The sequence below is a fragment of the Pelobates fuscus genome, chromosome 3, assembly GCF_036172605.1.
Source record: "Pelobates fuscus isolate aPelFus1 chromosome 3, aPelFus1.pri, whole genome shotgun sequence".
NCBI classification, from domain to species: Eukaryota; Metazoa; Chordata; class Amphibia; order Anura; family Pelobatidae; genus Pelobates; species Pelobates fuscus.
In genome coordinates, this window is record NC_086319.1 from 399,888,118 (window position 1) to 399,911,899 (window position 23,782).

Genomic DNA, 23,782 nt, shown 5'->3' on the forward strand with positions numbered 1-23,782 from the left:
GCTCTCCTCCCTCTCCAAGTGAGTTTGCCACGAGCTCCTGGAGGAGCCTGCTTGCCAGCCTCCTACCCACAGATTATGCGCCCTGCAGGGAAACCTGTAAAAGCCTACCAAACGTGACCGACTGTTAGCACTGATTTCATGGAACTGTTTTGGGCATAGGACCATGTGCACGCTTTGTCAAAATTATGACTTCTAGGAAATTCCTGAACCCCTGAACTGATATGTTTGATCTTTGGATATGTTGGTCACCCAGATCAGGGCTATTAGGGGATGTAACATTTGTGGGGTTTAATGTATTTTTAGGGCACATTTTGCTTGTTGCGGGAAAAGATTAACTTTCCCTGACCGGGAATCGAACCCGGGCCGCGGCGGTGAGAGCGCCGAATCCTAACCACTAGACTACCAGGGAACTGTGAGCTGCTAGAAACTGTGAGAAAACGAGTTTGTGGTATCCAGAAGCTCAAGGTTTCCACGCGACAGTGCAATTCAAACGTTTGCCTTTTAAGGCACTGAAAATGTCAGCAAGGTCCATTCTTACACAGATTTCCTCAATGCGCCCTAATTAGACTGCAGCAAGATCGCTTATTTTAAAGGCAAAAAGGAAACCGATTTCAAATTAAAGTGCGAGCTACACCTGACAGCTTCAATCAACCATTATTTAACCATCTCATTATCTCCATTTCCTGGGCGTATCATAGCTCTCCTCCCTCTCCAAGTGAGTTTGCCACAAGCTCCTGGAGGAGCCTGCTTCCCAGCCTCCTACCCACAGATTATGGGCCCTGCAGGGAAACCTGTAAAAGCCTACCAAACTTGACCGACTGTTAGCACTGATTTCATGGAACTGTTTTGGGCATAGGACCATGTGCACGCTTGGTCAAAATTATGACTTCCAGGAAATTCTTGAACCCCTGAACTGATATGTGTGATCTTTGGATATGTTGGTCACCCAGATCAGGGCTATTAGGGGATTTAACTATTTGTGGGGATTTATGTATTTTTAGGGCACATTTTGCTTGTTGCGGGAAAAGGTTAATTTTCCCTGACCGGGAATCGAAGCCGGGCCGCGGCGGTGAGAGCGCCGAATCCTAACCACTAGACCACCAGGGAACTGTGAGCTGCTAGAAACTGTGAGAAAACGAGTTTGTGGTATCCAGAAGCTCAAGGTTTCCACGCGACAGTGCAATTCAAACGTTTGCCTTTTAAGGCACTGAAAATGTCAGCAAGGTCCATTCTTACACAGATTTCCTCAATGCGCCCTAATTAGACTGCAGCAAGATCGCTTATTTTAAAGGCAAAAAGGAAACCGATTTCAAATTAAAGTGCGAGCACCACCTGACAGCTTCAATCAACCATTATTTAACCATCTCGTTATCTCCATTTCCTGGGCGTATCATAGCTCTCCTCCCTCTCCAAGTGAGTTTGCCACGAGCTCCTGGAGGAGCCTGCTTGCCAGCCTCCTACCCACAGATTATGCGCCCTGCAGGGAAACCTGTAAAAGCCTACCAAACGTGACCGACTGTTAGCACTGATTTCATGGAACTGTTTTGGGCATAGGACCATGTGCACGCTTTGTCAAAATTATGACTTCTAGGAAATTCCTGAACCCCTGAACTGATATGTTTGATCTTTGGATATGTTGGTCACCCAGATCAGGGCTATTAGGGGATGTAACATTTGTGGGGTTTAATGTATTTTTAGGGCACATTTTGCTTGTTGCGGGAAAAGATTAACTTTCCCTGACCGGGAATCGAACCCGGGCCGCGGCGGTGAGAGCGCCGAATCCTAACCACTAGACTACCAGGGAACTGTGAGCTGCTAGAAACTGTGAGAAAACGAGTTTGTGGTATCCAGAAGCTCAAGGTTTCCACGCGACAGTGCAATTCAAACGTTTGCCTTTTAAGGCACTGAAAATGTCAGCAAGGTCCATTCTTACACAGATTTCCTCAATGCGCCCTAATTAGACTGCAGCAAGATCGCTTATTTTAAAGGCAAAAAGGAAACCGATTTCAAATTAAAGTGCGAGCTACACCTGACAGCTTCAATCAACCATTATTTAACCATCTCGTTATCTCCATTTCCTGGGCGTATCATAGCTCTCCTCCCTCTCCAAGTGAGTTTGCCACAAGCTCCTGGAGGAGCCTGCTTGCCAGCCTCCTACCCACAGATTATGGGCCCTGCAGGGAAACCTGTAAAAGCCTACCAAACGTGACCGACTGTTAGCACTGATTTCATGGAAATGTTTTGGGCATAGGATCATGTGCACGCTTGGTCAAAATTATGACTTCCAGGAAATTCTTGAACCCCTGAACTGATATGTGTGATCTTTGGATATGTTGGTCACCCAGATCAGGGCTATTAGGGGATTTAACTATTTGTGGGGATTTATGTATTTTTAGGGCACATTTTGCTTGTTGCGGGAAAAGGTTAATTTTCCCTGACCGGGAATCGAACCCGGGCCGCGGCGGTGAGAGCGCCGAATCCTAACCACTAGACCACCAGGGAACTGTGAGCTGCTCGAAACTGTGAGAAAACGAGTTTGTGGTATCCAGAAGCTCAAGGTTTCCACGCGACAGTGCAATTCAAACGTTTGCCTTTTAAGGCACTGAAAATGTCAGCAAGGTCCATTCTTACACAGATTTCCTCAATGCGCCCTAATTAGACTGCAGCAAGATCGCTTATTTTAAAGGCAAAAAGGAAACCGATTTCAAATTAAAGTGCGAGCACCACCTGACAGCTTCAATCAACCATTATTTAACCATCTCATTATCTCCATTTCCTGGGCGTATCATAGCTCTCCTCCCTCTCCAAGTGAGTTTGCCACAAGCTCCTGGAGGAGCCTGCTTGCCAGCCTCCTACCCACAGATTATGGGCCCTGCAGGGAAACCTGTAAAAGCCTACCAAACGTGACCGACTGTTAGCACTGATTTCATGGAAATGTTTTGGGCATAGGATCATGTGCATGCTTGGTCAAAATTATGACTTCCAGGAAATTCCTGAACCCCTGAACTGATATGTGTGATATTTGGATATGTTGGTCACCCAGATCAGTGCTATTAGGGGATGTAACATTTGTGGGGTTTAATGTATTTTTAGGGCACATTTTGCTTGTTGCGGGAAAAGATTAACTTTCCCTGACCGGGAATCGAACCCGGGCCGCGGCGGTGAGAGCGCTGAATCCTAACCACTAGACGACAGGGAACTGTGAGCTGCTAGAAACTGTGAGAAAACGAGTTTGTGGTATCCAGAAGCTCAAGGTTTCCACGTGAAAGTGCAATTCAAACGTTTGCCTTTTAAGGCATTGAAAATGTCAGCAAGGTCCATTCTTACACAGATTTCCTCAATGCGCCCTAATTAGACTGCAGCAAGATCGCTTATTTTAAAGGCAAAAAGGAAACCGATTTCAAATTAAAGTGCGAGCTACACCTGACAGCTTCAATCAACCATTATTTAACCATCTCGTTATCTCCATTTCCTGGGCTTATCATAGCTCTCCTCCCTCTCCAAGTGAGTTTGCCACGAGCTCCTGGAGGAGCCTGCTTGCCAGCCTCCTACCCACAGATTATGGGCCCTGCAGGGAAACCTGTAAAAGCCTACCAAACGTGACCGACTGTTAGCACTGATTTCATGGAACTGTTTTGGGCATAGGACCATGTGCACGCTTGGTCAAAATTATGACTTCCAGGAAATTCTTGAACCCCTGAACTGATATGTGTGATATGTGTGGTCACCCAGATCAGGGCTATTAGGGGATTTAACTATTTGTGGGGATTTATGTATTTTTAGGGCACATTTTGCTTGTTGCGGGAAAAGGTTAATTTTCCCTGACCGGGAATCGAACCCGGGCCGCGGCGGTGAGAGCGCCGAATCCTAACCACTAAACCACCAGGGAACTGTGAGCTGCTAGAAACTGTGAGAAAACGAGTTTGTGGTATCCAGAAGCTCAAGGTTTCCACGCGACAGTGCAATTCAAACGTTTGCCTTTTAACCCCTTAAGGACCAAACTTCTGGAATAAATGGGCATCATGACATGTCACACATGTCATGTGTCCTTAAGGGGTTAAGGCACTGAAAATGTCAGCAAGGTCCATTCTTACACAGATTTCCTCAATGCGCCCTAATTAGACTGCAGCAAGATCGCTTATTTTAAAGGCAAAAAGGAAACCGATTTCAAATTAAAGTGTGAGCTACACCTGACAGCTTCAATCAACCATTATTTAACCATCTCGTTATCTCCATTTCCTGGGCGTATCATAGCTCTCCTCCCTCTCCAAGTGAGTTTGCCACGAGCTCCTGGAGGAGCCTGCTTGCCAGCCTCCTACCCACAGATTATGGGCCCTGCAGGGAAACCTGTAAAAGCCTACCAAACTTAACCGACTGTTAGCACTGATTTCATGGAACTGTTTTGGGCATAGGACCATGTGCACGCTTGGTCAAAATTATGACTTCCAGGAAATTCCTGAACCCCTGAACTGATATGTGTGATCTTTGGATATGTTGGTCACCCAGATCAGGGCTATTAGGGGATGTAACATTTGTGGGGTTTAATGTATTTTTAGGGCACATTTTGCTTGTTGCGGGAAAAGATTAACTTTCCCTGACCGGGAATCGAACCCGGGCCGCGGCGGTGAGAGCGCCGAATCCTAACCACTAGACTACCAGGGAACTGTGAGCTGCTTGAAACTGTGAGAAAACGAGTTTGTGGTATCCAGAAGCTCAAGGTTTCCACGCGACAGTGCAATTCAAACGTTTGCCTTTTAAGGCACTGAAAATGTCAGCAAGGTCCATTCTTACACAGATTTCCTCAATGCGCCCTAATTAGACTGCAGCAAGATCGCTTATTTTAAAGGCAAAAAGGAAACCGATTTCAAATTAAAGTGCGAGCTACACCTGACAGCTTCAATCAACCATTATTTAACCATCTCATTATCTCCATTTCCTGGGCGTATCATAGCTCTCCTCCCTCTCCAAGTGAGTTTGCCACAAGCTCCTGGAGGAGCCTGCTTGCCAGCCTCCTACCCACAGATTATGGGCCCTGCAGGGAAACCTGTAAAAGCCTACCAAACGTGACCGACTGTTAGCACTGATTTCATGGAACTGTTTTGGGCATAGGACCATGTGCACGCTTGGTCAATATTATGACTTCCAGGAAATTCCTGAACCCCTGAACTGATATGTGTGATCTTTGGATATGTTGGTCACCCAGATCAGGGCTATTAGGGGATGTAACATTTGTGGGGTTTAATGTATTTTTAGGGCACATTTTGCTTGTTGCGGGAAAAGATTAACTTTCCCTGACCGGGAATCGAACCCGGGCCGCGGCGGTGAGAGCGCCGAATCGTAACCACTAGACTACCAGGGAACTGTGAGCTGCTTGAAACTGTGAGAAAACGAGTTTGTGGTATCCAGAAGCTCAAGGTTTCCACGCGACAGTGCAATTCAAACGTTTGCCTTTTAAGGCACTGAAAATGTCAGCAAGGTCCATTCTTACACAGATTTCCTCAATGCGCCCTAATTAGACTGCAGCAAGATCGCTTATTTTAAAGGCAAAAAGGAAACCGATTTCAAATTAAAGTGCGAGCTACACCTGACAGCTTCAATCAACCATTATTTAACCATCTCATTATCTCCATTTCCTGGGCGTATCATAGCTCTCCTCCCTCTCCAAGTGAGTTTGCCACAAGCTCCTGGAGGAGCCTGCTTGCCAGCCTCCTACCCACAGATTATGGGCCCTGCAGGGAAACCTGTAAAAGCCTACCAAACGTGACCGACTGTTAGCACTGATTTCATGGAACTGTTTTGGGCATAGGACTATGTGCACGCTTGGTCAAAATTATGACTTCCAGGAAATTCCTGAACCGATATGTGTGATCTTTGGATATGTTGGTCACCCAGATCAGGGCTATTAGAGGATGTAACATTTGTGGGGTTAAATGTATTTTTAGGGCACATTTTGCTTGTTGGGGGAAAAGATTAACTTTCCCTGACCGGGAATCGAACCCGGGCCGCGGCGGTGAGAGCGCCGAATCGTAACCACTAGACCACCAGGGAACTGAGAGCTGCTAGAAACTGTCAGAAAACGAGTTTGTGGTATCCAGAAGCTCAAGGATTCCACGTGACAGTGCAATTCAAACGTTTGCCTTTTAAGGCACTGAAAATGTCAGCAAGGTCCATTCTTACACAGATTTCCTCAATGCGCCCTAATTGGACTGCAGCAAGATCGCTTATTTTAAAGGCAAAAAGGAAACCGATTTCAAATTAAAGTGCGAGCTACACCTGACAGCTTCAATCAACCATTATTTAACCATCTCGTTATCTCCATTTCCTGGGCGTATCATAGCTCTCCTCCCTCTCCAAGTGAGTTTGCCACAAGCTCCTGGAGGAGCCTGCTTGCCAGCCTCCTACCCACAGATTATGGGCCCTGCAGGGAAACCTGTAAAAGCCTACCAAACTTGACCGACTGTTAGCACTGATTTCATGGAACTGTTTTGGGCATAGGACCATGTGCACGCTTGGTCAAAATTATGACTTCCAGGAAATTCCTGAACACCTGAACTGATATGTGTGATCTTTGGATATGTTGGTCACCCAGATCAGGGCTATTAGGGGATTTAACTATTTGTGGGGATTTATGTATTTTTAGGGCACATTTTGCTTGTTGCGGGAAAAGGTTAATTTTCCCTGACCAGGAATCGAACCCGGGCCGCGGCAGTGAGAGCGCCGAATCCTAACCACTAGACCACCAGGGAACTGAGAGCTGCTAGAAACTGTCAGAAAACGAGTTTGTGGTATCCAGAAGCTCAAGGATTCCACGTGACAGTGCAATTCAAACGTTTGCCTTTTAAGGCACTGAAAATGTCAGCAAGGTCCATTCTTACACAGATTTCCTCAATGCGCCCTAATTGGACTGCAGCAAGATCGCTTATTTTAAAGGCAAAAAGGAAACCGATTTCAAATTAAAGTGCGAGCTACACCTGACAGCTTCAATCAACCATTATTTAACCATCTCGTTATCTCCATTTCCTGGGCGTATCATAGCTCTCCTCCCTCTCCAAGTGAGTTTGCCACGAGCTCCTGGAGGAGCCTGCTTGCCAGCCTCCTACCCACAGATTATGGGCCCTGCAGGGAAACCTGTAAAAGCCTACCAAACGTGACCGACTGTTAGCACTGATTTCATGGAACTGTTTTGGGCATAGGACCATGTGCACGCTTGGTCAAAATTATGACTTCCAGGAAATTCCTGAACCCCTGAACTGATATGTGTGATCTTTGGATATGTTGGTCACCCAGATCAGGGCTATTAGGGGATGTAACATTTGTGGGGTTTTATGTATTTTTAGGGAACATTTTACTTGTTGCGGGAAAAGATTAACTTTCCCTGACCGGGAATCGAACCCGGGCCGGGGCGGTGAGAGCGCTGAATCCTAACCACTAGACGACAGGGAACTGTGAGCTGCTAGAAACTGTGAGAAAACGAGTTTGTGGTATCCAGAAGCTCAAGGTTTCCACGCGAAAGTGCAATTCAAACGTTTGCCTTTTAAGGCACTGAAAATGTCAGCAAGGTCCATTCTTACACAGATTTCCTCAATGCGCCCTAATTAGACTGCAGCAAGATCGCTTATTTTAAAGGCAAAAAGGAAACCGATTTCAAATTAAAGTGTGAGCTACACCTGACAGCTTCAATCAACCATTATTTAACCATCTCGTTATCTCCATTTCCTGGGCGTATCATAGCTCTCCTCCCTCTCCAAGTGAGTTTGCCACGAGCTCCTGGAGGAGCCTGCTTGCCAGCCTCCTACCCACAGATTATGGGCCCTGCAGGGAAACCTGTAAAAGCCTACCAAACTTAACCGACTGTTAGCACTGATTTCATGGAACTGTTTTGGGCATAGGACCATGTGCACGCTTGGTCAAAATTATGACTTCCAGGAAATTCCTGAACCCCTGAACTGATATGTGTGATCTTTGGATATGTTGGTCACCCAGATGAGGGCAATTAGGGGATGTAACATTTGTGGGGTTTAATGTATTTTTAGGGCACATTTTGCTTGTTGCGGGAAAAGATTAACTTTCCCTGACCGGGAATCGAACCCGGGCCGCGGCGGTGAGAGCGCCGAATCCTAACCACTAGACTACCAGGGAACTGTGAGCTGCTTGAAACTGTGAGAAAACGAGTTTGTGGTATCCAGAAGCTCAAGGTTTCCACGCGACAGTGCAATTCAAACGTTTGCCTTTTAAGGCACTGAAAATGTCAGCAAGGTCCATTCTTACACAGATTTCCTCAATGCGCCCTAATTAGACTGCAGCAAGATCGCTTATTTTAAAGGCAAAAAGGAAACCGATTTCAAATTAAAGTGCGAGCTACACCTGACAGCTTCAATCAACCATTATTTAACCATCTCATTATCTCCATTTCCTGGGCGTATCATAGCTCTCCTCCCTCTCCAAGTGAGTTTGCCACAAGCTCCTGGAGGAGCCTGCTTGCCAGCCTCCTACCCACAGATTATGGGCCCTGCAGGGAAACCTGTAAAAGCCTACCAAACGTGACCGACTGTTAGCACTGATTTCATGGAAATGTTTTGGGCATAGGATCATGTGCATGCTTGGTCAAAATTATGACTTCCAGGAAATTCCTGAACCCCTGAACTGATATGTGTGATCTTTGGATATGTTGGTCACCCAGATCAGGGCTATTAGGGGATGTAACATTTGTGGGGTTTTATGTATTTTTAGGGAACATTTTGCTTGTTGCGGGAAAAGATTAACTTTCCCTGACCGGGAATCGAACCCGGGCCGCGGCGGTGAGAGCGCTGAATCCTAACCACTAGACGACAGGGAACTGTGAGCTGCTAAAAACTGTGAGAAAACGAGTTTGTGGTATCCAGAAGCTCAAGGTTTCCACGCGAAAGTGCAATTCAAACGTTTGCCTTTTAAGGCACTGAAAATGTCAGCAAGGTCCATTCTTACACAGATTTCCTCAATGCGCCCTAATTAGACTGCAGCAAGATCGCTTATTTTAAAGGCAAAAAGGAAACCGATTTCAAATTAAAGTGCGAGCTACACCTGACAGCTTCAATCAACCATTATTTAACCATCTCATTATCTCCATTTCCTGGGCGTATCATAGCTCTCCTCCCTCTCCAAGTGAGTTTGCCACAAGCTCCTGGAGGAGCCTGCTTGCCAGCCTCCTACCCACAGATTATGGGCCCTGCAGGGAAACCTGTAAAAGCCTACCAAACTTGACCGACTGTTAGCACTGATTTCATGGAACTGTTTTGGGCATAGGACCATGTGCACGCTTGGTCAAAATTATGACTTCCAAGAAATTCTTGAACCCCTGAACTGATATGTGTGATCTTTGGATATGTTGGTCACCCAGATCAGGGCTATTAGGGGATTTAACTATTTGTGGGGTTTTATGTATTTTTAGGGCACATTTTGCTTGTTGCGGGAAAAGGTTAATTTTCCCTGACCGGGAATCGAACCCGGGCCGCGGCGGTGAGAGCGCCGAATCCTAACCACTAGACCACCAGGGAACTGTGAGCTGCTAGAAACTGTGAGAAAACGAGTTTGTGGTATCCAGAAGCTCAAGGTTTCCACGCGACAGTGCAATTCAAACGTTTGCCTTTTAAGGCACTGAAAATGTCAGCAAGGTCCATTCTTACACAGATTTCCTCAATGCGCCCTAATTAGACTGCAGCAAGATCGCTTATTTTAAAGGCAAAAAGGAAACCGATTTCAAATTAAAGTGCGAGCTACACCTGACAGCTTCAATCAACCATTATTTAACCATCTCATTATCTCCATTTCCTGGGCGTATCATAGCTCTCCTCCCTCTCCAAGTGAGTTTGCCACGAGCTCCTGGAGGAGCCTGCTGCCAGCCTCCTACCCACAGATTATTGGCCCTGCAGGGAAACCTGTAAAAGCCTACCAAACGTGACCGACTGTTAGCACTGATTTCATGGAAATGTTTTGGGCATAGGATCATGTGCATGCTTGGTCAAAATTATGACTTCCAGGAAATTCCTGAACCCCTGAACTGATATGTGTGATCTTTGGATATGTTGGTCACCCAGATCAGGGCTATTAGGGGATGTAACATTTGTGGGGTTTTATGTATTTTTAGGGAACATTTTGCTTGTTGCGGGAAAAGATTAACTTTCCCTGACCGGGAATCGAACCCGGGCCGCGGCGGTGAGAGCGCTGAATCCTAACCACTAGACGACAGGGAACTGTGAGCTCCTAGAAACTGTGAGAAAACGAGTTTGTGGTATCCAGAAGCTCAAGGTTTCCACGCGAAAGTGCAATTCAAACGTTTGCCTTTTAAGGCACTGAAAATGTCAGCAAGGTCCATTCTTACACAGATTTCCTCAATGCGCCCTAATTAGACTGCAGCAAGATCGCTTATTTTAAAGGCAAAAAGGAAACCGATTTCAAATTAAAGTGCGAGCTACACCTGACAGCTTCAATCAACCATTATTTAACCATCTCGTTATCTCCATTTCCTGGGCTTATCATAGCTCTCCTCCCTCTCCAAGTGAGTTTGCCACGAGCTCCTGGAGGAGCCTGCTTGCCAGCCTCCTACCCACAGATTATGGGCCCTGCAGGGAAACCTGTAAAAGCCTACCAAACGTGACCGACTGTTAGCACTGATTTCATGGAACTGTTTTGGGCATAGGACCATGTGCACGCTTGGTCAAAATTATGACTTCCAGGAAATTCTTGAACCCCTGAACTGATATGTGTGATATGTGTGGTCACCCAGATCAGGGCTATTAGGGGATTTAACTATTTGTGGGGATTTATGTATTTTTAGGGCACATTTTGCTTGTTGCGGGAAAAGGTTAATTTTCCCTGACCGGGAATCGAACCCGGGCCGCGGCGGTGAGAGCGCCGAATCCTAACCACTAGACCACCAGGGAACTGTGAGCTGCTAGAAACTGTGAGAAAACGAGTTTGTGGTATCCAGAAGCTCAAGGTTTCCACGCGACAGTGCAATTCAAACGTTTGCCTTTTAACCCCTTAAGGACCAAACTTCTGGAATAAATGGGCATCATGACATGTCACACATGTCATGTGTCCTTAAGGGGTTAAGGCACTGAAAATGTCAGCAAGGTCCATTCTTACACAGATTTCCTCAATGCGCCCTAATTAGACTGCAGCAAGATCGCTTATTTTAACCCCTTGAGGACGCAGGACGGTTCAGGACCGTCATCGGCATTTTTGCGTTGCCGACCGACGACGGTCCTGAACCGTCCTAAATTTAAAATGTACTTACCCGATCGCCGTCGTTCCCCCGGCGGCGATCGGCGGTGCTCCCGGTGTGGGGAGACTGCCTGCAGCCCAGACAGTCTCCCCATGGCGGTTTAGGACCCCTGGGGCCATGTGATCGCCCAACAGGGCGACCACATGGTCACAATAGGTGTCCTAGACTCTGCCTGCAGGGGGACTGTCTGTGCTGACAGGCAGTCTCCCTGCTGCTGTAAAATCATAAAAAAAATTAAAGTTATAGTTAATAAAAAAAAATATATTATTATATATGTGTATATATATGATATATAGACATATATTATACCTATATAATATATGTCTATATATCATATATATAATGTCATGCTAAGTGTATTTTTATATTAATATGTACATATATTAATATAAAAATACACTTATAATTAATTTGCACACGTATATATATAATATATATAATAACTATATATATTGTATATATATATTATTATAAAATACGAATAATAAATAATTTAAATTAAATTAAAAAAATTAAAAATAATAATAAAAAATTGAAAAAAAATTATATATCTATACGAAATTTTATTCTAACTGTATTTTGATATTAATATATATATATTTATATCAAAATACACTTAGAATGAAATTGTATATATATCTATGTATATTTAAATAAATAAAAAGAATGCGAACTATTCATATGTCGATATACAAAATTACATAAATAATTATATAAATATACACGTAGACTTCAAATATATAAATATGCATATATATTTAAATTCTACGTGCGTATTTAGGTAATATTTTGACATAATTAAGTTATTTTATTGATTGCAATTTAAGGGACCTGCCTGCCAACCCAGGCCGAAAGACCAGAGAATTTAATTTGCTATCACTGTATTTTACCCTGTAACGTTCTACGACACCCTAAAACATGTACATGGGGGGTACTGTTTTACTCGGGAGACTTCGCTGAACACAAATATTAGTGATTCAAAACAGTAAAACATATCACAGCGATGATATTGTCAGTGAAAGTGACTTTTTTTGCATTTTTCACACACAAACAGCACTTTTACTGATGATATAATTGTTGTGATACATTTTCCAGTTTTGAAACACTAATATTTGTGTTCAGCAAAGTCTCCTGAGTAGAACAGGACCCCCCATGTACAGGTTTTATAGCGTTTTTGAAAGTTACAGGGTCAAATATATAGGTCAAATATTTTTACATTGAAAATGGCCAGGTTGGTTACGTTGCCTTTGAGAGCATATGGTAGCCCAGGAATGAGAATTACCCCCATGATGGCATACCATTTGCAAAAGAAGACAACCCAAGGTATTGCAAATGGGGTAAGTCCAGCCGTTTTTAGTAACCACTTAGTCACAAACACTGGCCAAAATTAGCGTTCAATTTAGTTTTTTACTTTTTTCACACACAAACAAATATGAACGCTAACTTTGGCCAGTGTTTGCGACTAAGTGGCTACTAAAAAAGTCTGGACATACCCCATATTGAATACCCTGGGTTGTCTACTTTTAAAAAAATATGTACATGTGGGGTGTTATTTAGCAATTTATGACAGATAACAGTGTTACAATGTCACTATTGATACATTTTAAAAATGTATGTTTTGAAACCGCAATATCCTACTTGTACTTATAGCCCTATAACATGCAAAAAAAAAGCAAAAAGCATGTAAACACTGGGTATTTTTGAACTCAGGACAACATTTTGAATCTATTTAGCAGTTTTTTTCATTCGCTTTTGTAGATGAGTAAAAGATTTTTCACATAAAATTCAAAAAACGTGTATTTTTTTCAATTTTTCATCATATTTTTTCATTTTTTTTAAATTAAATTAGATGAGATTATATAAATAATGGTATGTAAAGAAAGCCCCTTTTGTCCTGAAAAAAACAATATATAATTTGTATGGGAACAGTAAATGAGAGAGCGGAAAATTACAGCTAAACACAAACACCACAAAAGTGTCAAAAAGATGCCTGGTCGCAAATGTACAACATCGCAAAAAAAGTCCAGTCCTTAAGGGGTTAAAGGCAAAAAGGAAACCGATTTCAAATTAAAGTGTGAGCTACACCTGACAGCTTCAATCAACCATTATTTAACCATCTCGTTATCTCCATTTCCTGGGCGTATCATAGCTCTCCTCCCTCTCCAAGTGAGTTTGCCACGAGCTCCTGGAGGAGCCTGCTTGCCAGCCTCCTACCCACAGATTATGGGCCCTGCAGGGAAACCTGTAAAAGCCTACCAAACTTAACCGACTGTTAGCACTGATTTCATGGAACTGTTTTGGGCATAGAACCATTTGCACGCTTGGTCAAAATTATGACTTCCAGGAAATTCCTGAACCCCTGAACTGATATGTGTGATCTTTGGATATGTTGGTCACCCAGATCAGGGCTATTAGGGGATGTAACATTTGTGGGGTTTAATGTATTTTTAGGGCACATTTTGCTTGTTGCGGGAAAAGATTAACTTTCCCTGACCGGGAATCGAACCCGGGCCGCGGCGGTGAGAGCGCCGAATCCTAACCACTAGACTACAAGGGAACTGTGAGCTGCTTGAAACTGTGAGAAAATGAGTTTGTGGTATCCAGAAGCTCAAGGTTTCCACGCGACAGTGCAATTCAAACGTTTGCCTTTTAAGGCACTGAAAATGTCAGCAAGGTCCATTCTTACACAGATTTCCTCAATGCGCCCTAATTAGACTGCAGCAAGATCGCTTATTTTAAAGGCAAAAAGGAAACCGATTTCAAATTAAAGTGCGAGCTACACCTGACAGCTTCAATCAACCATTATTTAACCATCTCATTATCTCCATTTCCTGGGCGTATCATAGCTCTCCTCCCTCTCCAAGTGAGTTTGCCACAAGCTCCTGGAGGAGCCTGCTTGCCAGCCTCCTACCCACAGATTATGGGCCCTGCAGGGAAACCTGTAAAAGCCTACCAAACGTGACCGACTGTTAGCACTGATTTCATGGAACTGTTTTGGGCATAGGACTATGTGCACGCTTGGTCAAAATTATGACTTCCAGGAAATTCCTGAACCCCTGAACTGATATGTGTGATCTTTGGATATGTTGGTCACCCAGATCAGGGCTATTAGGGGATGTAACATTTGTGGGGTTTTATGTATTTTTAGGGCACATTTTGCTTGTTGCGGGAAAAGATTAACTTTCCCTGACCGGGAATCGAACCCGGGCCACGGCGGTGAGAGCGCCGAATCCTAACCACTAGACTACCAGGGAACTGTGAGCTGCTTGAAACTGTGAGAAAACGAGTTTGTGGTATCCAGAAGCTCAAGGTTTCCACGCGACAGTGCAATTCAAATGTTTGCCTTTTAAGGCACTGAAAATGTCAGCAAGGTCCATTCTTACACAGATTTCCTCAATGCGCCCTAATTAGACTGCAGCAAGATCGCTTATTTTAAAGGCAAAAAGGAAACCGATTTCAAATTAAAGTGCGAGCTACACCTGACAGCTTCAATCAACCATTATTTAACCATCTCATTATCTCCATTTCCTGGGCGTATCATAGCTCTCCTCCCTCTCCAAGTGAGTTTGCCACAAGCTCCTGGAGGAGCCTGCTTGCCAGCCTCCTACCCACAGATTATGGGCCCTGCAGGGAAACCTGTAAAAGCCTACCAAACGTGACCGACTGTTAGCACTGATTTCATGGAACTGTTTTGGGCATAGGACTATGTGCACGCTTGGTCAAAATTATGACTTCCAGGAAATTCCTGAACCCCTGAACTGATATGTGTGATCTTTGGATATGTTGGTCACCCAGATCAGGGCTATTAGGGGATGTAACAATTGTGGGGTTTAATGTATTTTTAGGGCACATTTTGCTTGTTGGGGGAAAAGATTAACTTTCCCTGACCGGGAATCGAACCCGGGCCGCGGCGGTGAGAGCGCCGAATCCTAACCACTAGACCACCAGGGAACTGAGAGCTGCTAGAAACTGTCAGAAAACGAGTTTGTGGTATCCAGAAGCTCAAGGATTCCACGTGACAGTGCAATTCAAACGTTTGCCTTTTAAGGCACTGAAAATGTCAGCAAGGTCCATTCTTACACAGATTTCCTCAATGCGCCCTAATTGGACTGCAGCAAGATCGCTTATTTTAAAGGCAAAAAGGAAACCGATTTCAAATTAAAGTGCGAGCTACACCTGACAGCTTCAATCAACCATTATTTAACCATCTCGTTATCTCCATTTCCTGGGCGTATCATAGCTCTCCTCCCTCTCCAAGTGAGTTTGCCACAAGCTCCTGGAGGAGCCTGCTTGCCAGCCTCCTACCCACAGATTATGGGCCCTGCAGGGAAACCTGTAAAAGCCTACCAAACTTGACCGACTGTTAGCACTGATTTCATGGAACTGTTTTGGGCATAGGACCATGTGCACGCTTGGTCAAAATTATGACTTCCAGGAAATTCCTGAACCCCTGAACTGATATGTGTGATCTTTGGATATGTTGGTCACCCAGATCAGGGCTATTAGGGGATGTAACATTTGTGGGGTTTAATGTATTTTTAGGGCACATTTTGCTTGTTGCGGGAAAAGATTAACTTTCCCTGACCGGGAATCGAACCCGGGCCGCGGCGGTGAGAGCGCCGAATCCTAACCACTAGACTACAAGGGAACTGTGAGCTGCTTGAAACTGTGAGAAAATGAGTTTGTGGTATCCAGAAGCTCAAGGTTTCCACGCGACAGTGCAATTCAAACGTTTGCCTTTTAAGGCACTGAAAATGTCAGCAAGGTCCATTCTTACACAGATTTCCTCAATGCGCCCTAATTAGACTGCAGCAAGATCGCTTATTTTAAAGGCAAAAAGGAAACCGATTTCAAATTAAAGTGCGAGCTACACCTGACAGCTTCAATCAACCATTATTTAACCATCTCATTATCTCCATTTCCTGGGCGTATCATAGCTCTCCTCCCTCTCCAAGTGAGTTTGCCACAAGCTCCTGGAGGAGCCTGCTTGCCAGCCTCCTACCCACAGATTATGGGCCCTGCAGGGAAACCTGTAAAAGCCTACCAAACGTGACCGACTGTTAGCACTGATTTCATGGAACTGTTTTGGGCATAGGACTATGTGCACGCTTGGTCAAAATTATGACTTCCAGGAAATTCCTGAACCCCTGAACTGATATGTGTGATCTTTGGATATGTTGGTCACCCAGATCAGGGCTATTAGGGGATGTAACATTTGTGGGGTTTTATGTATTTTTAGGGCACATTTTGCTTGTTGCGGGAAAAGATTAACTTTCCCTGACCGGGAATCGAACCCGGGCCACGGCGGTGAGAGCGCCGAATCCTAACCACTAGACTACCAGGGAACTGTGAGCTGCTTGAAACTGTGAGAAAACGAGTTTGTGGTATCCAGAAGCTCAAGGTTTCCACGCGACAGTGCAATTCAAATGTTTGCCTTTTAAGGCACTGAAAATGTCAGCAAGGTCCATTCTTACACAGATTTCCTCAATGCGCCCTAATTAGACTGCAGCAAGATCGCTTATTTTAAAGGCAAAAAGGAAACCGATTTCAAATTAAAGTGCGAGCTACACCTGACAGCTTCAATCAACCATTATTTAACCATCTCATTATCTCCATTTCCTGGGCGTATCATAGCTCTCCTCCCTCTCCAAGTGAGTTTGCCACAAGCTCCTGGAGGAGCCTGCTTGCCAGCCTCCTACCCACAGATTATGGGCCCTGCAGGGAAACCTGTAAAAGCCTACCAAACGTGACCGACTGTTAGCACTGATTTCATGGAACTGTTTTGGGCATAGGACTATGTGCACGCTTGGTCAAAATTATGACTTCCAGGAAATTCCTGAACCCCTGAACTGATATGTGTGATCTTTGGATATGTTGGTCACCCAGATCAGGGCTATTAGGGGATGTAACAATTGTGGGGTTTAATGTATTTTTAGGGCACATTTTGCTTGTTGGGGGAAAAGATTAACTTTCCCTGACCGGGAATCGAACCCGGGCCGCGGCGGTGAGAGCGCCGAATCCTAACCACTAGACCACCAGGGAACTGAGAGCTGCTAGAAACTGTCAGAAAACGAGTTTGTGGTATCCAGAAGCTCAAGGATTCCACGTGACAGTGCAATTCAAACGTTTGCCTTTTAAGGCACTGAAAATGTCAGCAAGGTCCATTCTTACACAGATTTCCTCAATGCGCCCTAATTGGACTGCAGCAAGATCGCTTATTTTAAAGGCAAAAAGGAAACCGATTTCAAATTAAAGTGCGAGCTACACCTGACAGCTTCAATCAACCATTATTTAACCATCTCGTTATCTCCATTTCCTGGGCGTATCATAGCTCTCCTCCCTCTCCAAGTGAGTTTGCCACAAGCTCCTGGAGGAGCCTGCTTGCCAGCCTCCTACCCACAGATTATGGGCCCTGCAGGGAAACCTGTAAAAGCCTACCAAACTTGACCGACTGTTAGCACTGATTTCATGGAACTGTTTTGGGCATAGGACCATGTGCACGCTTGGTCAAAATTATGACTTCCAGGAAATTCCTGAACCCCTGAACTGATATGTGTGATCTTTGGATATGTTGGTCACCCAGATCAGGGCTATTAGGGGATTTAACTATTTGTGGGGATTTATGTATTTTTAGGGCACATTTTGCTTGTTGCGGGAAAAGGTTAATTTTCCCTGACCAGGAATCGAACCCGGGCCGCGGCGGTGAGAGCGCCGAATCCTAACCACTAGACCACCAGGGAACTGAGAGCTGCTAGAAACTGTCAGAAAACGAGTTTGTGGTATCCAGAAGCTCAAGGATTCCACGTGACAGTGCAATTCAAACGTTTGCCTTTTAAGGCACTGAAAATGTCAGCAAGGTCCATTCTTACACAGATTTCCTCAATGCGCCCTAATTGGACTGCAGCAAGATCGCTTATTTTAAAGGCAAAAAGGAAACCAATTTCAAATTAAAGTGCGAGCTACACCTGACAGCTTCAATCAACCATTATTTAACCATCTCGTTATCTCCATTTCCTGGGCGTATCATAGCTCTCCTCCCTCTCCAAGTGAGTTTGCCACAAGCTCCTGGAGGAGCCTGCTTGCCAGCCTCCTACCCACAGATTATGGGCCCTGCAGGGAAACCTGTAAAAGCCTACCAAACTTGACCGACTGTTAGCACTGATTTCATGGAACTGTTTTGGGCATAGGACCATGTGCACGCTTGGTCAAAATTATGACTTCCAGGAAATTCCTGAACCCCTGAACTGATATGTGTGATCTTTGGATATGTTGGTCACCCAGATCAGGGCTATTAGGGGATTTAACTATTTGTGGGGATTTATGTATTTTTAGGGCACATTTTGCTTGTTGCGGGAAAAGGTTAATTTTCCCTGACCAGGAATCGAACCCGGGCCGCGGCGGTGAGAGCGCCGAATCCTAACCACTAGACCACCAGGGAACTGAGAGCTGCTAGAAACTGTCAGAAAACGAGTTTGTGGTATCCAGAAGCTCAAGGATTCCACGTGAAAGTGCAATTCAAACGTTTGCCTTTTAAGGCACTGAAAATGTCAGCAAGGTCCATTCTTACACAGATTTCCTCAATGCGCCCTAATTGGACTGCAGCAAGATCGCTTATTTTAAAGGCAAAAAGGAAACCGATTTCAAATTAAAGTGCGAGCTACACCTGACAGCTTCAATCAACCATTATTTAACCATCTCGTTATCTCCATTTCCTGGGCGTATCATAGCTCTCCTCCCTCTCCAAGTGAGTTTGCCACGAGCTCCTGGAGGAGCCTGCTTGCCAGCCTCCTACCCACAGATTATGGGCCCTGCAGGGAAACCTGTAAAAGCCTACCAAACGTGACCGACTGTTAGCACTGATTTCATGGAACTGTTTTGGGCATAGGATCATGTGCATGCTTGGTCAAAATTATGACTTCCAGGAAATTCCTGAACCCCTGAACTGATATGTGTGATCTTTGGATATGTTGGTCACCCAGATCAGGGCTATTAGGGGATGTAACATTTGTGGGGTTTTATGTATTTTTAGGGAACATTTTGCTTGTTGCGGGAAAAGATTAACTTTCCCTGACCGGGAATCGAACCCGGGCCGCGGCGGTGAGAGCGCTGAATCCTAACCACTAGACGACAGGGAACTGTGAGCTGCTAGAAACTGTGAGAAAACGAGTTTGTGGTATCCAGAAGCTCAAGGTTTCCACGCGAAAGTGCAATTCAAACGTTTGCCTTTTAAGGCATTGAAAATGTCAGCAAGGTCCATTCTTACACAGATTTCCTCAATGCGCCCTAATTAGACTGCAGCAAGATCGCTTATTTTAAAGGCAAAAAGGAAACCGATTTCAAATTAAAGTGCGAGCTACACCTGACAGCTTCAATCAACCATTATTTAACCATCTCGTTATCTCCATTTCCTGGGCTTATCATAGCTCTCCTCCCTCTCCAAGTGAGTTTGCCACGAGCTCCTGGAGGAGCCTGCTTGCCAGACTCCTACCCACAGATTATGGGCCCTGCAGGGAAACCTGTAAAAGCCTACCAAACTTAACCGACTGTTAGCACTGATTTCATGGAACTGTTTTGGGCATAGGACCATGTGCACGCTTGGTCAAAATTATGACTTCCAGGAAATTCCTGAACCCCTGAACTGATATGTGTGATCTTTGGATATGTTGGTCACCCAGATCAGGGCTATTAGGGGATGTAACATTTGTGGGGTTTAATGTATTTTTAGGGCACATTTTGCTTGTTGGGGGAAAAGATTAACTTTCCCTGACCGGGAATCGAACCCAGGCCGCGGCGGTGAGAGCGCCGAATCCTAACCACTAGACCACCAGGGAACTGAGAGCTGCTAGAAACTGTCAGAAAACGAGTTTGTGGTATCCAGAAGCTCAAGGATTCCACGTGACAGTGCAATTCAAACGTTTGCCTTTTAAGGCACTGAAAATGTCAGCAAGGTCCATTCTTACACAGATTTCCTCAATGCGCCCTAATTGGACTGCAGCAAGATCGCTTATTTTAAAGGCAAAAAGGAAACCGATTTCAAATTAAAGTGCGAGCTACACCTGACAGCTTCAATCAACCATTATTTAACCATCTCGTTATCTCCATTTCCTGGGCGTATCATAGCTCTCCTCCCTCTCCAAGTGAGTTTGCCACAAGCTCCTGGAGGAGCCTGCTTGCCAGCCTCCTACCCACAGATTATGGGCCCTGCAGGGAAACCTGTAAAAGCCTACCAAACTTGACCGACTGTTAGCACTGATTTCATGGAACTGTTTTGGGCATAGGACCATGTGCACGCTTGGTCAAAATTATGACTTCCAGGAAATTCCTGAACCCCTGAACTAATATGTGTGATATTTGGTTATGTTGGTCACCCAGATCAGGGCTATTAGGGGATTTAACTATTTGTGGGGATTTATGTATTTTTAGGGCACATTTTGCTTGTTGCGGGAAAAGGTTAATTTTCCCTGACCAGGAATCGAACCCGGGCCGCGGCAGTGAGAGCGCCGAATCCTAACCACTAGACCACCAGGGAACTGAGAGCTGCTAGAAACTGTCAGAAAACGAGTTTGTGGTATCCAGAAGCTCAAGGATTCCACGTGACAGTGCAATTCAAACGTTTGCCTTTTAAGGCACTGAAAATGTCAGCAAGGTCCATTCTTACACAGATTTCCTCAATGCGCCCTAACTGGACTGCAGCAAGATCGCTTATTTTAAAGGCAAAAAGGAAACCGATTTCAAATTAAAGTGCGAGCTACACCTGACAGCTTCAATCAACCATTATTTAACCATCTCGTTATCTCCATTTCCTGGGCGTATCATAGCTCTCCTCCCTCTCCAAGTGAGTTTGCCACAAGCTCCTGGAGGAGCCTGCTTGCCAGCCTCCTACCCACAGATTATGAGCCCTGCAGGGAAACCTGTAAAAGCCTACCAAACTTGACCGACTGTTAGCACTGATTTCATGGAACTGTTTTGGGCATAGGACCATGTGCACGCTTGGTCAAAATTATGACTTCCAGGAAATTCCTGAACCCCTGAACTGATATGTGTGATCTTTGGATATGTTGGTCACCCAGATCAGGGCTATTAGGGGATTTAACTATTTGTGGGGATTTATGTATTTTTAGGGCACATTTTGCTTGTTGCGGGAAAAGGTTAATTTTCCCTGACCGGGAATCGAACCCAGGCCGCGGCGGTGAGAGCGCCGAATCCTAACCACTAGACCACCAGGGAACTGAGAGCTGCTAGAAACTGTCAGAAAACGAGTTTGTGGTATCCAGAAGCTCAAGGATTCCACGTGACAGTGCAATTCAAACGTTTGCCTTTTAAGGCACTGAAAATGTCAGCAAGGTCCATTCTTACACAGATTTCCTCAATGCGCCCTAATTGGACTGCAGCAAGATCGCTTATTTTAAAGGCAAAAAGGAAACCGATTTCAAATTAAAGTGCGAGCTACACCTGACAGCTTCAATCAACCATTATTTAACCATCTCGTTATCTCCATTTCCTGGGCGTATCATAGCTCTCCTCCCTCTCCAAGTGAGTTTGCCACAAGCTCCTGGAGGAGCCTGCTTGCCAGCCTCCTACCCACAGATTATGGGCCCTGCAGGGAAACCTGTAAAAGCCTACCAAACTTGACCGACTGTTAGCACTGATTTCATGGAACTGTTTTGGGCATAGGACCATGTGCACGCTTGGTCAAAATTATGACTTCCAGGAAATTCCTGAACCCCTGAACTAATATGTGTGATCTTTGGTTATGTTGGTCACCCAGATCAGGGCTATTAGGGGATTTAACTATTTGTGGGGATTTATGTATTTTTAGGGCACATTTTGCTTGTTGCGGGAAAAGGTTAATTTTCCCTGACCAGGAATCGAACCCGGGCCGCGGCAGTGAGAGCGCCGAATCCTAACCACTAGACCACCAGGGAACTGAGAGCTGCTAGAAACTGTCAGAAAACGAGTTTGTGGTATCCAGAAGCTCAAGGATTCCACGTGACAGTGCAATTCAAACGTTTGCCTTTTAAGGCACTGAAAATGTCAGCAAGGTCCATTCTTACACAGATTTCCTCAATGCGCCCTAACTGGACTGCAGCAAGATCGCTTATTTTAAAGGCAAAAAGGAAACCGATTTCAAATTAAAGTGCGAGCTACACCTGACAGCTTCAATCAACCATTATTTAACCATCTCGTTATCTCCATTTCCTGGGCGTATCATAGCTCTCCTCCCTCTCCAAGTGAGTTTGCCACAAGCTCCTGGAGGAGCCTGCTTGCCAGCCTCCTACCCACAGATTATGAGCCCTGCAGGGAAACCTGTAAAAGCCTACCAAACTTGACCGACTGTTAGCACTGATTTCATGGAACTGTTTTGGGCATAGGACCATGTGCACGCTTGGTCAAAATTATGACTTCCAGGAAATTCCTGAACCCCTGAACTGATATGTGTGATCTTTGGATATGTTGGTCACCCAGATCAGGGCTATTAGGGGATTTAACTATTTGTGGGGATTTATGTATTTTTAGGGCACATTTTGCTTGTTGCGGGAAAAGGTTAATTTTCCCTGACCGGGAATCGAACCCGGGCCGCGGCGGTGAGAGCGCCGAATCCTAACCACTAGACTACCAGGGAACTGTGAGCTGCTAGAAACTGTGAGAAAACGAGTTTGTGGTATCCAGAAGCTCAAGGATTCCACGTGAAAGTGCAATTCAAACGTTTGCCTTTTAAGGCACTGAAAATGTCAGCAAGGTCCATTCTTACACAGATTTCCTCAATGCGCCCTAATTGGACTGCAGCAAGATCGCTTATTTTAAAGGCAAAAAGGAAACCGATTTCAAATTAAAGTGCGAGCTACACCTGACAGCTTCAATCAACCATTATTTAACCATCTCGTTATCTCCATTTCCTGGGCGTATCATAGCTCTCCTCCCTCTCCAAGTGAGTTTGCCACGAGCTCCTGGAGGAGCCTGCTTGCCAGCCTCCTACCCACAGATTATGGGCCCTGCAGGGAAACCTGTAAAAGCCTACCAAACGTGACCGACTGTTAGCACTGATTTCATGGAACTGTTTTGGGCATAGGACCATGTGCACGCTTGGTCAAAATTATGACTTCCAGGAAATTCCTGAACCCCTGAACTGATATGTGTGATCTTTGGATATGTTGGTCACCCAGATCAGGGCTATTAGGGGATGTAACATTTGTGGGGTTTTATGTATTTTTAGGGAACATTTTACTTGTTGCGGGAAAAGATTAACTTTCCCTGACCGGGAATCGAACCCGGGCCGGGGCGGTGAGAGCGCTGAATCCTAACCACTAGACGACAGGGAACTGTGAGCTGCTAGAAACTGTGAGAAAACGAGTTTGTGGTATCCAGAAGCTCAAGGTTTCCACGCGAAAGTGCAATTCAAACGTTTGCCTTTTAAGGCACTGAAAATGTCAGCAAGGTCCATTCTTACACAGATTTCCTCAATGCGCCCTAATTGGACTGCAGCAAGATCGCTTATTTTAAAGGCAAAAAGGAAACCGA

General features: G+C 44.9%; 15 non-coding genes across 15 annotated transcripts; all 15 read right to left on the bottom strand.

Moving 5' to 3' along the window:
• Positions 1 to 337: 337 nt before the first annotated feature.
• On the bottom strand, positions 338 to 409 carry TRNAE-CUC (transfer RNA glutamic acid (anticodon CUC)). The gene has a single exon. It is a non-coding gene; the product is annotated as a tRNA-Glu (tRNA).
• A 1,323-nt stretch (positions 410 to 1,732) lies between these two features.
• On the bottom strand, positions 1,733 to 1,804 carry TRNAE-CUC (transfer RNA glutamic acid (anticodon CUC)). Its single transcript has one exon. It is a non-coding gene; the product is annotated as a tRNA-Glu (tRNA).
• Positions 1,805 to 2,430: 626 nt separating this feature from the next.
• TRNAE-CUC (transfer RNA glutamic acid (anticodon CUC)) lies at positions 2,431 to 2,502 on the bottom strand. The gene has a single exon. It is a non-coding gene; the product is annotated as a tRNA-Glu (tRNA).
• A 1,315-nt stretch (positions 2,503 to 3,817) lies between these two features.
• On the bottom strand, positions 3,818 to 3,889 carry TRNAE-CUC (transfer RNA glutamic acid (anticodon CUC)). Its single transcript has one exon. It is a non-coding gene; the product is annotated as a tRNA-Glu (tRNA).
• A 701-nt stretch (positions 3,890 to 4,590) lies between these two features.
• Positions 4,591 to 4,662, bottom strand: TRNAE-CUC (transfer RNA glutamic acid (anticodon CUC)). The gene has a single exon. It is a non-coding gene; the product is annotated as a tRNA-Glu (tRNA).
• Positions 4,663 to 8,067: 3,405 nt separating this feature from the next.
• Positions 8,068 to 8,139, bottom strand: TRNAE-CUC (transfer RNA glutamic acid (anticodon CUC)). The gene has a single exon. It is a non-coding gene; the product is annotated as a tRNA-Glu (tRNA).
• Positions 8,140 to 9,461: 1,322 nt separating this feature from the next.
• On the bottom strand, positions 9,462 to 9,533 carry TRNAE-CUC (transfer RNA glutamic acid (anticodon CUC)). The gene has a single exon. It is a non-coding gene; the product is annotated as a tRNA-Glu (tRNA).
• A 1,314-nt stretch (positions 9,534 to 10,847) lies between these two features.
• Positions 10,848 to 10,919, bottom strand: TRNAE-CUC (transfer RNA glutamic acid (anticodon CUC)). Its single transcript has one exon. It is a non-coding gene; the product is annotated as a tRNA-Glu (tRNA).
• A 3,526-nt stretch (positions 10,920 to 14,445) lies between these two features.
• Positions 14,446 to 14,517, bottom strand: TRNAE-CUC (transfer RNA glutamic acid (anticodon CUC)). The gene has a single exon. It is a non-coding gene; the product is annotated as a tRNA-Glu (tRNA).
• Positions 14,518 to 15,142: 625 nt separating this feature from the next.
• Positions 15,143 to 15,214, bottom strand: TRNAE-CUC (transfer RNA glutamic acid (anticodon CUC)). Its single transcript has one exon. It is a non-coding gene; the product is annotated as a tRNA-Glu (tRNA).
• A 1,322-nt stretch (positions 15,215 to 16,536) lies between these two features.
• TRNAE-CUC (transfer RNA glutamic acid (anticodon CUC)) lies at positions 16,537 to 16,608 on the bottom strand. Its single transcript has one exon. It is a non-coding gene; the product is annotated as a tRNA-Glu (tRNA).
• Positions 16,609 to 17,233: 625 nt separating this feature from the next.
• TRNAE-CUC (transfer RNA glutamic acid (anticodon CUC)) lies at positions 17,234 to 17,305 on the bottom strand. The gene has a single exon. It is a non-coding gene; the product is annotated as a tRNA-Glu (tRNA).
• A 2,717-nt stretch (positions 17,306 to 20,022) lies between these two features.
• On the bottom strand, positions 20,023 to 20,094 carry TRNAE-CUC (transfer RNA glutamic acid (anticodon CUC)). The gene has a single exon. It is a non-coding gene; the product is annotated as a tRNA-Glu (tRNA).
• A 1,324-nt stretch (positions 20,095 to 21,418) lies between these two features.
• On the bottom strand, positions 21,419 to 21,490 carry TRNAE-CUC (transfer RNA glutamic acid (anticodon CUC)). Its single transcript has one exon. It is a non-coding gene; the product is annotated as a tRNA-Glu (tRNA).
• A 1,324-nt stretch (positions 21,491 to 22,814) lies between these two features.
• Positions 22,815 to 22,886, bottom strand: TRNAE-CUC (transfer RNA glutamic acid (anticodon CUC)). The gene has a single exon. It is a non-coding gene; the product is annotated as a tRNA-Glu (tRNA).
• Positions 22,887 to 23,782: the final 896 nt, after the last annotated feature.